The following is a 13,997-nucleotide window of genomic DNA, read 5'->3' as shown; positions in this document are numbered from 1 at the left end:
CTTCACTGATGGGGCTGCAGTGACGGGTACCGATAAGGCGACACGGATGGGCACTGATAGGTGGCACTGATAGCTGGCAAGGATTGGCATGGATAGGCGGCATGGACGGGCATGGATAGGCGGCACAGATGGGCATGGATGGTCACTGATAAGCGGCACTGTATTGTATTATATAGTACTGATGGATGCCAATCAGTGCCAAACAATAATGCATACCAATCAGTGATGCCCATTGTGGGCACTGATTGGCATCCATTGTGGGCACTGACTGGCATCCCTGGTGGTCTAGGGGGTGCATACCTGGTGCTGGGCATCCCTGGTGGTGTCCCTGGTGGTCCAGTGTGGGCATACTCGGGGGAGGCTGCAATGATAATCGATCAGCACAGACCCCCCCCCCCCCGTCAGAGGAGCAGCCAATCGGCTCTACTTGCGTCTGACAGACGCAAGTGAGTAAAAGACGATCAACGTCTCTTCTTATTTACACTGTGATCAGCCATGATAGGACACGGCTGATCATGTGGTAAAGAGTCTCCGTCAGAGGCTCTTTATTGAGATCGTAGTTGCGGGGTGTCAGACTGACACACCGCAACAACGATCGCCGCGATGCACGCCCCCGGGGGTGCAAAGTGGATCAAAATCATGAGGACCTCATATGGCGCCCGGTCAGGATTTTGAAACCACTTTGCCGCTGTCATTTTGCTATAGGCCAGGCGGCAAAGTGGTTAAGAGACCATAAATCTCTGTGCATTAAACAAGTGTCTAGTTCCCATCAATTCTTTTTGCACTGCACCCAACTTGCCTTTTAACCCACTCTACACAGAAGGATGTCAGCTGTCCCTAACTCTTAAAGTCACCAATATGCCTCCAAGAGCCCAGGACTCTACTACAAGAGGAAAGAGCGCTACACAGAAACCCAGGTATTAGTACAAGTACCACAAGTAGGTGAGGAATCTTTGGAGTGTGGCACAGTGCACACACTCCTAAACACTAAAAACTTCCTAACAGCAGCATCAGCCACACTGTGATGTAATGGGTTCTTGATACACCAGCTAGTTGCATTGATCGAAAAACAATCATGATTTTTGACCATCTGGCCCCCGGAACAGTACGCCCTTGCTTCGCTGTTACAAGTCTCCTATTACTGGACAATAGGGGTGCAACGGATCCAAAAAACTCACGGACCGGATCGTTCCTCGGATCTGAGTCACGGATTGGATCAGTTTTCGGATCAGCCAATAATAATTGAATTTGCAAAAACCTGTTTAATGTGATTGTAGCCGTATTAGTGCAATTGTGACATAGAAAATTGAGTACTGTCCGTGATACTTTTTTTATTTGCACTAACATACAATTTTTCAGGACAAGCTTTCGGGGTATGTCCCCTTCTTCAAGGTCCAAGCAGTACTGATTTACAAATTTTTAAAAATTTGTAAATCAGTACTGCTTGGACCTTGAAGAAGGGGACATACCCCGAAAGCTTGTCCTGAAAAATTGTATGTTAGTGCAAATAAAAAAAGTATCAAAAACCTGTTAAAATTCCACCACAACATAGTCCCCACTGTAATATATATCTCCCCCACTGTAATATTGGCTGAGCATGGCTGGGTACGGCTGGCTACCGCCGAGTATGGCTGGATATTACAGGGTATGGCACAGTATTTGCTGGGTACGGCAGAGTATTGGCTGGGTACGGCAGAGTATTGGCTGGGTATGGAGGGATGGCTGTGACTGCACTTGTCACAGAGCAGTTCTGTGGACACAACAGATGCAGCCCGCAGCGCTGCTGCCTTCCAATTTCTCCCCTCCACTGTACAGATCAGTACACAGAGGGGAGAGAGGAACTGGCATCACTATGACGCCAGTTTGTTTACAAGTGATCGCTCCGTCATTTGACGAAGCGATCACATTGTAAATGGGTGCACCAAGATGGCCGCCGCTACGGAGCTAGGCCGAAGCCACGGCCTTTCCTAAGGCCGAGGCTGCCGGGGCACTCCGCGGATCGTGGCGTGTGCTGATCTGAACAGGGTGACCTGTTCGCATCACGGATCGGTGATGATCCATTGCACCCCTACTGGACAATGCAAGTGCATTCCCTTCCCCCATCACATCAGGCCTAGGTCCCCATCACATGAGGACTAGGCCCCCATTACATCACAGGACCCCCATCACATCAGAAGACCCCCCATCACATCACAGGACCCCCCCCCCATCACATCAGGCCTAGGTCCCCATCACATGAGGACTAGGCCCCCATTACATCACAGGACCCCCATCACATCAGAAGACCCCCCATCACATCACAGGACCCCTATCAGTGACCATCCATGCCCATCTGTGCCGCCTATCCATGCCCGTCCATGCCGCCTATCCATGCCAATCCTTGCCAGCTATCAGTGCCAATTTGTGCCACCTATCAGTGCCCATCCGTGTCGCCCATCAGTGCCACCTCATCAGTGCCCATCAGTGTGGCCTTATCGGTACCCGTCACTGCAGCCCCATCAGTGAAGGAGAAAACTTTTATGTCTTTTTTTTATTTGTTTAGCAAAAAATAAAAACCGCAGAGGTGATCAAATACCACCAAAAGAAAGCTCTGTTTGTGGGAAAAAAATGATAAAAATTTAATTTGGATACAGTGTAGCATCTCCGACCTTCTCAGGTGACCAGCACTCAAAGGAGCTCTCAAAGCGTCTCCTCAGATAGGTCCCTGGCTTGGCACTAACTCAAGTTTTCCCACTTCAGCATCTCTGGTTAGTGAGAAGACTGCTTGGGTAATGGCTTTAGTTACTCAAAATGGTCTCTGGTACCACGGTGTATGGTCCCTTTGTGGCGACAGCTGTTCCTTTTTACCTCCCGACCGCAGCTTGTTTTCCCAGACAGGAGCACTGTTGCTTCTGGTTGGACTACAAGCTGTAAGTCCCAACCCTACGCTGCTCTCCCACAATGTCCCTCAGGCAGCCTAGCAGCCAGATGTCCCTGGGATAGAAGCTAGCCATGTGACCTAGCAACTCAGGGCAACACATCACACGTCCACATGAGGACTAGGCCCCATTACATCACAGGACACTCCCATCAAATCAGAAGACCCCCATCACATCACAGGACCCCCCCCATCACATCAGGCCTTGGTCCCCATCACATGAGGACTAGGCCCCCATTACATCACAGGACCCCCATCACATCAGAAGACCCCCCCATCGCATCAGAAGACCCCCCATCACATCAGGCCTTGGTTACCATCACATCAGGCCTAGGCCCCCATTACATCACAGGACACCCCCATCACATCAGAAGACCCCCATCACATCACAGGACCCCCCATCACATCAGGCCTTGGTCCCCATCACATGAGGACTAGGCCCCATTACAGCCATGAGGCTGTTTACCGCGTGATCACAGATGGTTCCGCCCCAGCCCTCCACGGCGACCGCGGGCGCGCTCTGCGCGTGTACGTTGGTGGCCGCCCCACCTCTCCATGGTGATCGCGGGCGCGCTCTGCGCGTGTACGTTGGTGGCCGCCCCACATCTCCACGGCAATCGCGGGCGCGCTCTGCGCGGGCACGTTGGTGGCGGCGTGTTCCCGGGAACACTGCTCGCCACTGATGCTGGTAAACAGCCATTGGCCGTTTACCACGCAATTGACTGTGATCATTCCAAATGCAGCCACTGTGCCCAAATACAGACACTGTCGCACACACTGTCCCCAAACGCAGACATTGTGCCCCAAACGCAGCCACTGTGCCCAAATGCAGCCACTGTCCCCAAACGCACACACTGTCCCCAATATTGTGCCCATATTCTTCAGCTTTAAGGCCCCTTTCACACTGGGGTGGTTTTCAGGCGTTACAGCGCTAAAAATAGCGACTGTGTAGCGCCTGAAAAAAACGGCCCCTGTCACTCCAGTGTGAAAGCCGGAGGGCTTTCACACTGAAGCGGTGCGCTGGCAGGACAGTGAAAAAAGTCCTGCTAGCCACATCTTTGGAGCGGTGAAGGAGCCGTGTATTCACCGCTCCTAAACCGCTCCTACCCATTGAAATCAATGGGACAGCGCAGCAAAACCGCCAGCAAAGTGCCGCTGCTGCGGCGCTTTGCGGGTGGTTTTAACCCTTTTTTCGGCCGCTAGCGGGGGTTAAAACCACCCCGCTAGCGCCCGCAGACCGCCGCTAAAACGACGGTAAAGCGCCGCTAAAAATAGCGGTGCTTTACCGCCGACGCCCTCACAGCCCCAGTGTGAAAGCAGCCTAATAAATACACTGCTTGTTGTTCAGCTTTAATAAATACACTGCTAATTGTTCAGCTTTAATAAATACACTGCTTATTGTTCAGCTTTAATAAATACACTGCTAATTGTTCAGCTTTAATAAATACACTGCTTATTGTTCACATCAGAAGACCCCCCATCACATCACAGGACCCCCCATCACATCAGGCCTTGGTCCCCATCACATGAGGACTAGGCCCCATTACAGCCATGAGGCTGTTTACCGCGTGATCACAGATGGTTCCGCCCCACCCCTCCACGGCGACCGCGGGCGCGCTCTGCGCGTGTACGTTGGTGGCCGCCCCACCTCTCCATGGTGATCGCGGGCGCGCTCTGCGCGTGTACGTTGGTGGCCGCCCCACATCTCCACGGCAATCGCGGGCGCGCTCTGCGCGGGCACGTTGGTGGCGGCGTGTTCCCGGGAACACTGCTCGCCACTGATGCTGGTAAACAGCCATTGGCCGTTTACCACGCAATTGACTGTGATCATTCCAAATGCAGCCACTGTGCCCAAATACAGACACTGTCGCACACACTGTCCCCAAACGCAGACATTGTGCCCCAAACGCAGCCACTGTGCCCAAATGCAGCCACTGTCCCCAAACGCACACACTGTCCCCAATATTGTGCCCATATTCTTCAGCTTTAAGGCCCCTTTCACACTGGGGTGGTTTTCAGGCGTTACAGCGCTAAAAATAGCGCCTGTGTAGCGCCTGAAAAAAACCGGCCCCTGTCACTCCAGTGTGAAAGCCGGAGGGCTTTCACACTGAAGCGGTGCGCTGGCAGGACAGTGAAAAAAGTCCTGCTAGCCACATCTTTGGAGCGGTGAAGGAGCGGTGTATTCACCGCTCCTAAACCGCTCCTACCCATTGAAATCAATGGGACAGCGCAGCAATACCGCCGGCAAAGCGCCGCTGCAGCGGCGCTTTGCGGGTGGTTTTAACCCTTTTTTCGGCCGCTAGCGGGGGTTAAAACCACCCCGCTGGCGCCCGCAGACCGCCGCTAAAACGACGGTAAAGCGCCGCTAAAAATAGTGGTGCTTTACCGCCGACGCCCGCACCGCCCCAGTGTGAAAGCAGCCTAATAAATACACTGCTAATTGTTCAGCTTTAATAAATACACTGCTTATTGTTCAGCTTTAATAAATACACTGCTTATTGTTCAGCTTTAATAAATACACTGCTAATTGTTCAGCTTTAATAAATACACTGCTTATTGTTCAGCTTTAATAAATATATACAAATATATACATATTGGTGCTGCCGATGATATAATAAAGCCATCGTTAGCTCCGCCCGCCCACCCGCAAGTCTCCGCCCACTTGAGTATGATTTTTCACCACCACTTAAGATTCAGGGGCATGTTACTAGGGTGGGCGGGGCTGCTGCTGACGTCCTGAGCATCTGTTCAGCTCCGCCCGCCCACCAGCATTTCTCTGTCTATAATTTTTAACCACCGCTGAACTTACGATCTTGCGCATGCGCCGTTCAGATCACGGACTTGGAGCATGCGCAGTAAAGGCCCGCCGTCAGCTGTTAGTGACGGAGCCTCACCGGAAGTGACGGGGTGAGGAAGTTTTATGGAGTCGCATGAAATTTTACCACACCGGAAGTGACGTTGCAGGCAGAAATTTAGCACTGCACATGCGCAATGCGCTCCAAACACTTGCGCCATGTGTTCTAAATGATTTGCGACAATGCAGACCAGTGAAACTGTCAGATATTGTCAGAGAAGTGAGGGGAGGTAATCCCCTCCCTGAGCCACAGTTACCCGCTCTCTCTCCGCTGCTCTCTGGTCTGTCTAAAGTTAATGTCACGATTACCTCCCCTCTCTCCCGTGACATTATCTGATGGTTTCACTGAACTACATTGTCGGAAATCCTCTGGAACGCATGGTGTAAGCATTTGGAACGCATCGCGCATGCGCAGTGCAAAATTTCTGGCCGCAACGTCACTTCCGGAGCATTCTATGATGGTGAGCAAAATATGACACTACACCCCTTCTCTCTGTAGCCTTACTGTGGACGGGCATGGAGTGTTGCAAAATGACGGAGACAAAACATCACTTCCGTGACATCATTCTGATGGGTCGCCTAATCTGACGGAACAGGGGTAAGCAGACATCTTGTTACACCCACCAGAGTCATGCATTTCACATTTATTTTTTTAATGGTAAACTGAGCTTACATACTGAAATACTGTATTTAACCACTTAAGAACCGGAAGCATCTACCCCCTTCATGACCAGGCCGTTTTTTGTGATACGGCACTGCGTCGATTTAACTGACAATTGCGCAGGTGTGCGATGCTGTACCCAAACAAAATTTATGTCTGTTTTTTTCCCACAAATAGAGCTTTCTTTTGGTGGTATTTGATCACCTCTGCCTTTTTTATTTTTTTTGCACTATAAACAAAAAAGCAACAATTTTGAAAATAAAAATAAATTTTTTTACTTTCTGATTGAGGCGGGAGGCCAGAAAATCCACATCTGGCGTGCCCTAGCCAGTTAAGGCTGGCATCCGTTGTGATCACTGTCCAATTGAGAGGTAGGAACAACTTCCCGGACTGAAGTGCTGGGGATCTCAGCCACCAGAGCAGGGAGTCCATGACTGACTGGCTCACCTGAATCTGCCAATCCAGGGATAATGGAGATTTGTCCCATTTTGTCGAGATCTCCTTCTGCAAGACTCTGGTGTGAAACTGGGTATACGGTACTGCCTCAGGCTGCATTCACACCTGAGCGTAGCTTTTTCAAGCGTTTTTTGCGGCGTTTTTTACCGCGATTCGCGGCGTTTTTTACCGCGATTGCGGCGTTTTTTGTCGCGAATTTGTGCAGGGCAAAAGGTCACCAATGTTAAGCATTGAGCAGATACAGCGTCAAAACGCCCATAGAAACGCTCGTTGTCGCGCTAAACGCTCGAATCGAGCGTTTCCATTAGTTTCTATGGGAATGAAAACGCCCAAATCAGCCCGATTCGCGTGACAAAAAAGGGTCCGGAACTTGTTTGAGCTTCAGGCGTAGGGCTTCAGGCGACTTGGAGTGGAGATGTGAACCATCTCCATTGAGAATAATGTATTTTTTCCCCTCCAGCGTTTTGTAGCTTCAGGCGTAGGGCTACAAAACGCTCAGGTGTGAATGGGGTCTCAAAGGAGGCCATGAGTCCCAGGACTCGCATGCAGAAATGTTGCAACGACCACCTGCGGTTCATCAGCAGTTTTACCGTGGCTCTGCGAGTCTGCAGCTTGTCTGAAGGGAGAAAAACTCTCGCTTCCATGGAGTCCAGCAGTAAGCCTAGGTACTCCAAGCGCTGAGTCGGTACGATCACCGACTTTTTTAGGTTCAACAGTCACCCAAATTCCTGCAGGGTCTGCATGGTGATTGCCACATCCTTCTCTAATTCTGAGATGGAAGATGCTCTCAGGAGGAGATCGTCTAGGTAACCTACGATCGTGATCCCGCATTGTCGCAGCAATGCCAAAACAGGAGCCAATACCTTGGTAAAGACTCGGGGGGACTGATGCCAAGTCAAAAGAGAGAGTCACAGACTGGTAGTGGGCTTCCCCAACTGCAAATCACAGAAACTTCTGATGCCAAAGGCATATGGGTATGTGCAGGTACGCATCCTGGATGTCCAAAGACGTCAGGGAGTCCCCTTGATGGAGTGCCAAACTGATTCCATTCTAAACCTCTGTACTTTTACAAAGTAATTGAGGGCTTTCAGGTCCAAGATTGGACATTCCCATTCCTTTTTGAGGACTACAAACAGATTGGAGTAGAACCCCTGGAACCTTTCCGGCTCCGGAATTGGTACTTTCACCCGCGACCCTTACCTCCCCCATTAGGGCCTCCTGGCAAGCCAGGAGTATGGGTATGCTGGAGGGGAAGAATCTGTTTGGGGGCAACAGAGAAAAACTCTATCTTGTAGCCAGAGGAAATCAGATCGCAGACCCATTGACCACCGGGCTGTAAACTCCCGAAGGCGGTCCCCCACCAGTGTTGCGGGCGGGGCAAACCTTCATGCGGTAGCACTTTTGCTTTCAGGCTTGTTAGGCTTGCAGTTTCAGAGACGCTTTTGTCCTTCAGAGGTCGTCCTGTCAGGCTGGGGACAATTAGCCAAAGCCCCGAGCAGACAAAAAAGTCGTTTCTGAGCGGAAAATGAGGGCCCTTTGCTATGGCGTGGCTCCTTAGCCTTCCTGGTCTGTGGGATAGGGTACTCTTACCACCTGTGCCATTTTTAATAATGTCATCCAATGACGCTCCAAAGAGCCGCTCACCAAGGTAGGGTAGATCCGTCAAGGCTTTTTTAGATGCCTGGTCAGCCGACCAGCATTTTAGCCAAATCAGACGCCTCAGCACCACTGCTGACACTGAAGTCCTGGATAACCAAGGGAGGGTATCCAGGGCCGTGTCACAAATGTACTTAAGGCCTTGCACTTACTGGTCTGCTAGTTCCACGCAGACAGGGGAAGCCTGTTGTTCCCCCAATTTGCAGTGCATACATTTTGCCCACTCAGTAAGTGTCTGTGACACAAGTGCAAATGCCTGTACTGGTCACATTGCTGACCCCACAACCCGTCAACAAGGTACGAGCCACTGCCTCTGCCTTCCTGTCTGTCTGTGGGGTTCTTAAAGGCAGGAGTCCACTCTACCAGGATCGTGGTTACTTTGTTTAACCTGGATACGGGGGGGGGGGTCCACGACCGGAGGAGCCAAACATTTTTTGAGAAGGCTCTCCTCAAAGGGGTAATGCACTGCTATGTATTTGGGGACCGAAAAGGTCAGTTGCTGCTGACCCCATTCCTTGTATATGAACTATAAGTCAGTTACGGAAACACCCTAGGTGTACGGGCTGACTTACAGGACCCAAAAGGGACTACTACATTAGCAGGGGGATCTGCTGTATCCTGAATTTTCAGGGTATCACACACAGCTGTGATAAGTGCTCCAACAAGCGCTTTATCAAGCACGGACCCAGACGGGGACTCATCCTTCTGTCCGATCGGTCCTGGTCAGCATCATCTGAAATGACAGAGCAGGGGTCACCAGCCTCAGTGGGGCCTGAGTCTGTGTCAGAGGGACAGGGAGGGAAGAGAGGGAGGTGAGGGACCCCCGAATAGACCTCCCAGGGAATGCCCAGCTGCTCAGACCCACGAGGCAGGGCTCACTGTCCAGGCTGGGGTCACTACAGGGATAAGGGTATCCAGCCTGTCACCCAGCCGACTGTTGATAGCAGATCACAGGATCTTAATTTTGCGCAAAAGGCAAACTTCTGCAGAAAAAATCCACGGACCGATGAGCCCGCAGGGTTCCTAGGTCCTTCTCCTTCACTAGGCAGAAAAAAAATGAGGCTGCAGGAGGCAGGCAGGGGGGTTGTTACCTAAGGGACCGCCCCTTGGATGGAACTAGAAAGTTCTGGTTTTGTTGTACATGTTAACATGTTCTGCCTAGTCCTCTCCTGAAGGTGGCGTACCAACCCGATGGTCTAAGAAAGGAGCTGTGTCAGTCGGTGAACGTAAGAGAAAGTAAGGTTAGTAAAAATAAAAAACTTTCCCTGCCCGCTGTCTTGCTGTTGCAGCAGAGGCGGCTCTAGGCTTTGTGAGGCCTTAGGCGAAACTTCCACATGAAGGCCCACTCATGCCCATAATGGGAAAAAAATTCAAGGAATAAAAATGGCTACAGAAAGATGCATGGATCTAACACACAGTCCATCTGTCCCTATTAACCCATCAGACATATGCAGCCAATAAAACATCTGCGGCCCAGTGAAGTGGCAATCCACCCCTCTAAGAATTTCCCGTACCTTGGGAGGAAGGTGAGTGGGGGGATCCAAGCACAGCACAGAGAGAGAGGGGGTGAGAGAGAAGGAGAAGAGAGAGGAGAGAAAGAGGGGGAGAGAGAGAGGGGGAGAACGAGGGAAAGAGAGGGAGAGGGGGGGGAGAGAGAGAGAGGGAGGAGAGGAAAGGGAGGGAGCATTAGGAAGGGGTGGGTGGGGGTGAGAGAGAGGAGTGTGGTGAGGGGTCGGAGAGCATGGGGTGCAGAAGAAGTTAGATAGAAGGAGCGGTGGGCAGCTGCAAATACAGGAATTGATTTTTCCATATTCCTCCTGCAGACTATAAATGCTCACTTCTTCTACTCTCCCTCCTGCAGACATTCAGCAGCTGCAGGAGGAATATGGAAAGATCAATTTGTCTATATGCAGCTGCCCACCGTTCCTCTTATCCAGGCACACAGGGAGGCTGCACGGGCACTCGCGTTCTCTCTGGTCGGCCAGGCAGCATGCGGAGATTGGAGCTCTTTCATCTTCAGTCATGGGGCAGCTCAGCTGGAGGCAGGTGCGAAGAGGTCGGGTGAGCAGCACAGGCTGAAGGAGCAGCCCAGCTGCGGGTCCCATATAGACATGCCGCATGCACGCCTTGTAGAGATGGCACATGGAGTCGGGTGTTGTCATCTGCCCGCTGCTGCCACCTAGAGGCCTCTTCAGTCCCTCACCCTGCACCTGCTGCCACCACACCGGGACGGTCAGTGATGAGGCCGCTATTTCTTGGGCAGTACCCAATTTATCAGTCAGCTCCTGGGCCACAGAGTCCCAGCGAGGGTAGGCAGAGCCGCTGGCATCCACATCAGTGATTGAGCATAGGCAAATTAGGTGTCCACGAGGCCCCTGTGAGTGCGAGGCCTTAGGCTACCACCTAATTTGCCTAATTAGAGAGCCACCTCTGTGTTGCAGAGAGTGAATTTCCCAAACAATAACACTGTTGGTAATAAAATGTTACTCTACCAAAACTGCAAATTGAATTGGCTGAAGGTCTAATTCAATTGATGTGTGTTCAACATCTTGGAGACGCACAGAGATTTATCTTAACCTTCAAACAATAACATTTTCTTGGTCACATTCCAGGAAACCTTTATTTAGCCCCTATTTACACTTAAAGTTTTTTTTCTCATTCTTCTATGCCTCACCACACAGAATCCCATTTTTTTTAATTGTCCCTGTCCACGCTTGTACACTGAGTTGCCCAACGCTCAAAAAAAGTACATGAGCTTTTTTTTTTTCCTGTGCGCATTGTTTTTAGTCCCTTAGACTTCAATGGGTACACCTGTATATGCCCAATATACACATTTTTACACCTGAAAAATTCTTCTCCCCTTGCCCAACCTGAAAAAATAAACTCCTGAGGCTGGATAGACTTGAAAAATGTTTCAAAATCATGAGGAATATTCATTGCTCAGATATGATCGCAGGCTTTCCTTCTGAAAATTTAAATTTTCTGTCTACCATGCATTTTAACCACTTGCTTACTGGGCACTTGTATCCCCTTCCTGCCCAGGCCAATTTTTATCTTTCACTGTGGTCGCACTTTGAATGACAATTGCGCGGTCATGCAACACTGTACCAACATGACAATTTTATAATTTTTTTGAGAAAGATAAAGATTTCTTTTGGTGGTATTTTATCACCAATGGGTTTTTATTTTTTGCTAAACAAATGAAAAAAGACGGAAAATTATAAACAAAAAAACTTTTAGTTTCTGTTATAAAATTTTGAAAATTAGTAATTTTTCTCCTTCACTGATGTGTGCTGATGAGGTTTCACTGATAAGCTCCACTAATGAGGCTGCACTGTTATGTGGCACTGATGGGGCTGCACTGAGGATCAGCGCCCTGATTATCTGTGTACATATCCACTCTACCACAGAGTGCGCTGGATGTGTGCCCCAGAGCAGCAACAGAGCCGTGCTTTAGCCATCTTTTGGCTACAGAGGAAGGTAAGGAAGTGGTTAAGCTGCTGACTTGTAACAAGCATGTAGAAAGTAAAGACAGAAGTCCTGATCTGCTTACTTGTTCTGGATCAGTAACTGATAGACATTGTTTACCGTTACCAAAAAAAAAAATGCCCAATCAGATAGGTAGGTAGGTAACAAGTAACAAACTGTGTAGCTTTGATCAAAGATGAACCCGATGGGGGGGGGGGGGGGGGCATGGTCTGGACATGGCCGAGTGAGGATGCATGACTTTTGAGCTCCTGGCATAGCTCCAGTTTTAGTCCAACTCTAACACTGAGTAACAGCGGTATGCTCACCTTGAAGAAGTGCAAGACAAAGACCCCACATAAGACGCCCCAAAACGAGTTTATCCATGGCCGAGATTCAAAGTTTTTTCCCAGGCACATGCAAACCCGACACCGGGTCCAAGATGGCGACCACACAAGGCCTTATGACTGAGGCCTCCTCCTCTCATGCACCCACAGCCTTCCTGGCCTCTCTTAGTAGATCTGACTCCTTCTCCAATATCCCACTGGCTCTTGCTTCGGGCGGACAGCTCTCCCCATCGTACCCTAGCTATCCGTCAGCTCTCCCAGTGGATGAGGATCTATGGGCCCTCTTACAAGCCTTTCCTACTAAAGCAGACATAGAAGCCCCCATCTTGCGGGTCGAAGACGCCCACTGCAGGGAGATTCAGGTAGTCCAGACGGAGGTACAGTTACTGACAGACCGTATGGCAGCAGAGGAGTCCGCTACAACTGCCCTGGATCTGCGGGTGGCAGCCTTGGAGACAGGTGTAGGCGGCTGTGGCATTGCAGCTGCATCTAGAGGGCTTGGAGGACAGAAGCCACCGAAACAAGCTGTGGCTCCACGGCCTCCCCGAAGCCACAGGAGCCGAGGACTTTCAGGCGACAGTGCTAGCCATCTTCCATCGAGTCATGGATACTGCCCTGCCTACCAACATGGTGCTTGACAGGGTTCATAGAGCCCTTGGTCCTAAAGCATCCGAACCAGCCTCAGGATGTGAGCTGCCACCTCCATCGCTATACTCACAAAGAAGCTGTCCTTCGTAAACCTTGGGAGGTGGGCACAGTGGACTTTGAGGGGTCACAAGTCAAGATATGGCATATTTCCCAGGCTACACAACAGCACAGAGCCCTCCTCTAATCTGTGCTGGACCGTGTCCGACGACTAGGACACACATATCGTTGGGGTTTCACCCTTCGTTTACAGTCAGATCTACTGGATCTTTTTGCCTTCTTGGGGGCTGGACCTTTTTCCATACCTAACTGGATGCAGCTGTTTCTACAGGCACCTGGTCGTTCGGGCACTGCCCTTCTTTTCTGGCCTTCCACCTCACCAGCCCAGGGCTCGTTCCAAAGCTCTGACCCCGGATGGACCTCGGAAGTCCTGATTTATGATCCTGCGAGAGCCCTGAGCTTCTTCCTGGTTACCACGTTGGTTTTTACTTTTTTACTGCAATAGCTATAGCTGGAACAATTGCACGATCATCAATAGGTAAACGGTATAGAAAAGAATTAGTGAATCAGACTAAACCTACCATGGTTCCAAATCATTGTTATTGCTTTAATTTGGATACCGATGCACTGGAGTACCACCTGTTCTTAATCAAGATACCAGCACGTATTTGTGCTGATTTTTGCTTCATTTGAACATTTCTCAGTGTATTTTGATTCTTGTCTTCGATCATTCGCCATTGCCTTTTGTTTAATGTGCATATTATATATATATATATTTTCATACATTATATTACTAATTTGTATTTATTTCATGTAGGATAGTACAGTATTTCCTCATATCCCTGAAGAAGGAATTATATAAACATTATTTCCGAAACATGTTGGGTATCCTGAATGTATTGGATGGGGCTCTCACCTTTTAGAGATCCTCTTTATTATATTTCAGGTTTACTGTACGCTATGTTTTTATCCAATGTATTTCATGTTTATTGAATA

The sequence above is a fragment of the Lithobates pipiens genome, unplaced genomic scaffold, assembly GCF_037356315.1.
Source record: "Lithobates pipiens isolate NorthernLeopardFrog02 unplaced genomic scaffold, aLitPip1_a1.2 Scaffold_18, whole genome shotgun sequence".
Classification (NCBI taxonomy): domain Eukaryota; kingdom Metazoa; phylum Chordata; class Amphibia; order Anura; family Ranidae; genus Lithobates; species Lithobates pipiens.
The sequence above is the reverse complement of the archived record's forward strand: the minus strand, read 5'-3'. Positions refer to the sequence as shown.